The sequence below is a fragment of the Macrosteles quadrilineatus genome, unplaced genomic scaffold (genome assembly GCF_028750875.1).
Source record: "Macrosteles quadrilineatus isolate MER2022 unplaced genomic scaffold, UCM_ALF_1.0 Scaffold_8__2_contigs__length_117827958, whole genome shotgun sequence".
Lineage (NCBI taxonomy): Eukaryota > Metazoa > Arthropoda > Insecta > Hemiptera > Cicadellidae > Macrosteles > Macrosteles quadrilineatus.
The window spans coordinates 107,610,076-107,613,792 of record NW_026542601.1 but is presented as its reverse complement, the minus strand read 5'-3'; positions in this window follow the sequence as shown (position 1 = coordinate 107,613,792).

Here is a 3,717-nt window from a genome sequence, read left to right as displayed (position 1 = left end):
AAACTAAGTTCCATTTGGTTGTAAACTTGAACCCTCGGAGACTATCCAGAGCTGAGATTACTGTCAGTTACACTCAAACAAACTTGATGTAATCAATAGTTACAGAGCTTTGTAACATTTATGTGCTATGCAGTGCAATATGAAACAGATTGAATAAGATACTACGTCCAATAAATTTAATTTATTTTTATTTTTTGTTGTTTTTTTTCGCTTTCATAGGACGTTCGGCTCTAGCCCGACATAGTTTTTCTTTAATTTACTGTCCTTCGGGATGGTCTGCGGGTTGTGTCATTGTAACTAAGATAAAATCCATTGGGAATTTGCCGGATTTAAGCCCAGGACCTTAGAGACCAAAATCTCGCGATTTACCACTAGACCAGCTGGCTCCCCACAGTAAAATTATGCTGTAAAAACTAAACAACTAAATTTTGTAATTTCCCATGAAAAATATTCGTCGGAATCTTAAATAGAAATTAATCAAATTGTAAAAAACAGGTGCCACCTGTGGATGAAACATAATATTATTGTGTAATTTGTTTGTGCGTTTTAATAATAATAGATATTTTTCATCATTTTACATCATTTTACAATTTGATAAATTTGTATTTCAAATAATGATATTGCTGCTCGTCACCACTGTCTCGCTTGCCTAAGCAGTATTCTAAACAATAAGAATTCATGTTTGATGTCACACGGTCAATCTGGTGGTGACTAAAATGAGAAGTTGTAAGCACCGCTTTCAATTAGAAATGATTGGCTTTTTAGCCCAATATTATACCTTTGTTCGTCATGTGGTGAGTTCAACTGCTCAACAGTAAAAGGTCTACGATAATAACACAAAAAGGAAATAATTTTTATATGAATCAAAAGTTTTTATTTTTTTTTTTTATTTTTAGTCTAAACACGATATACACATCCTTTATTTAAAAATATAACCCTGTAGTTGGACACAGGTTTACAGATAAATTACCATATTTTTTAATATATTTTATAAAATATATTTAAATATTTATTATTTTAATAATTTGGTAATTTGTCTGTAAACATCTTGACACATAGTTATTTAAACAAGTCAATAAAATTATATCAATGGAAGCAGAAATGTTATTAGATATTTTAAACGGTGAAACATACAGACTACACAAATAGACCCAGCAATTATCTGAACAAATCCAACTACAGAGTTATATTTCTAAAAGGATGTAGGTATCGTGTTTCAACCAAATCATATACAGTTTGTCTGTAACATTCATGAAAACCTTTTAAGAACGCAAACATTTCTATTATGTGTTTAAGCCTTTGTATATCCCAAAAGGTCTGTTGGATATTCAATTCTGATTAGACGATATATTTTGCTCGACTTGTTATGTGTATGTATGCAACAAAGCGCAAACAGAGAAAACAACCTTGGTTTAAATAACAAGTTTTGGCTGTTATGTACCATTTGAAATACTAAAATAAAGTGTTGTCTTAATTAAAAGCTTACTATGAATTTTTAAGTGTCTTTGGGTTTCATTTCAATGTGAATAGTTATAATTATTTTATTTGTAGACTTTGTCATAAATAAATTAAAAGGTTAGTTAGAGGTTTTAGAATTTAGCTTTAAAAATTCCATTCAGTCGGCTTGAGACATAGTGAAATCTAAAAGTAATGTATGCAAGATAATTACGGCTAAAATATCATGATAAGGTAAAAGTATATGCCTTACCACAATGAAAGATGTTTTCACTAAATTGTACGAACTATAAATCATTATGCTACTGAGTTCAACCCGAGTGCGACGAATAGCGATGAGAAATTGCTAACTCGTTGCTTTTGGTTGATTTTATGCCCATATTTCAAAGTGTTAATCGCATTTTAGTGTAGATAAACTATCTTCAATCCATAATTACAGTTAAGAATAGTGGTAACCAACATTATATATCCTATATCAAACAGAAATCAGTACTTTACGTTTTAAAAAATATTATAAATTGTTAAGGTTTGCGATACGTTGAGAAATACTCCTTTTAATATTGATTAGATTTGATGTGCAATTTCAATTAGTTGAAAGTTTTAAAGCTTAAGAGGAATAAAACAAGAAGGCTGTGTAATAAGGAATTATAAACTAACGCAATTTCGTGTATTTAAACTTTCACTTATATATCCTGGAAAAGGGATTTAACAAGGTTTCAACAACAAAGTAATGTGGTGGCAAAGAGCGTGACTAAGCCTGGATCTAGGTTAAAATATAACTGGGTTTCTTTATAAGTTCAAAATTCTGTATTTGTTTAAATATGTGTTATATTGTTTAGAAGTACAATATTTGTAAAAAGTAATGGTATTGTTAAAAATTATCATTAGATGTATAATTTCAAAAGTACACACACTCGTATATACTTAAATACGATCTTTAAATTTAATCAGAGTTTATAAATCAGGAGCAGTCCTCATAGATTTTCGTTTTAACTTAGGAAACATGTTTTCATCATCATTATATTTAATAATATTTATGATTTAAAATTTGAGATGGACGTAAAGCCAAATTGTTCAGTTTGTTTCACATGAATAATGAAAACATTCGTTTTTTTTATTGGTTATTTTAACAATATCCTTTGTTGTTGTACATAAAATATGTAAATTGTTAAAGTATGTCCTAGCATAACCATGTATGTGATTTATTTGAAAAAACAGACGTTTTTACATGTATTTTAAATACAAAAGTTATAAAACCATAAGCAATAACATTTTTCTCTTTCAAGAGTTACCAGCGTTTCCATGTTTCCTAATTAATTCATCCAGTTGTCCTGACAGGACAGATTAGAATAATTGTAGTTATTTCAGTTACAACCCGCTCAAAGTGTGTTTCTGTGTACCGCGTGTTTATTGCAAGTTCAGTACTTAATTATACCCCATAAATTTACACCGTACTGGAGAGTAGTACTAGATATTACTTCATATGTTTTACATGTAGTTAAAAATAAAATTTCTATAAACTATATCGTATTAGAATAACATACTATTCTTTTTTGATGACTGGTAAGTGATGTCGAGTGCAGGGCCGAATGCTAGTTGCTTTAAAAGTTTTACAGTTTTACAGTTGCTTTACAACCTCAGGCTTTTTGGTGTGAGTGCCAGCCTGGTATCAGTGACCGGTTCCACGGTGCGGCGGGTATGGGGGTGTGAAAGGTCAAACAGGGGGGCAGGATGAGTAAAACTAGTTTGAGGGATAAAATGAAACTGTTTTAATGACCTAACCTAACTTTCTTATTATGAAAACATCGAATGAAGGTTTACTAATCGAATCGATATTTTCAATAGATTTTAGAATAGCTTAGTTAAGAACTCTAACCGCTCCCCAGATCCAGCCCGCTACACTCCCTTTTACTGATATACAACCCTTATTCACTCTTACACTCCGGGGAGTCTACTGGAACTCGAGCCTACATGAAGGCTTTTGACAGATTATGACCCCCATGACAAAAAAATAGGAGTCAGATAATTGATTATTTGGATTTATGTATCATTTCTACTGCATGTCTGAAGTAAGCTGTCTGAAGTAGACACGTCTAACGCCTAATATTTACATTGGATTCCAAAAAAGTTAGATTTTGCCTTTGACTCGATAATCGATTATGTTTTTCTACACTTGCTAATGAATATCATATGGTTACGAGATCATAACATCAGAGATTCTCCTTAACAAGGAAAATGTTATGAGTCATTCGCCTATATTGG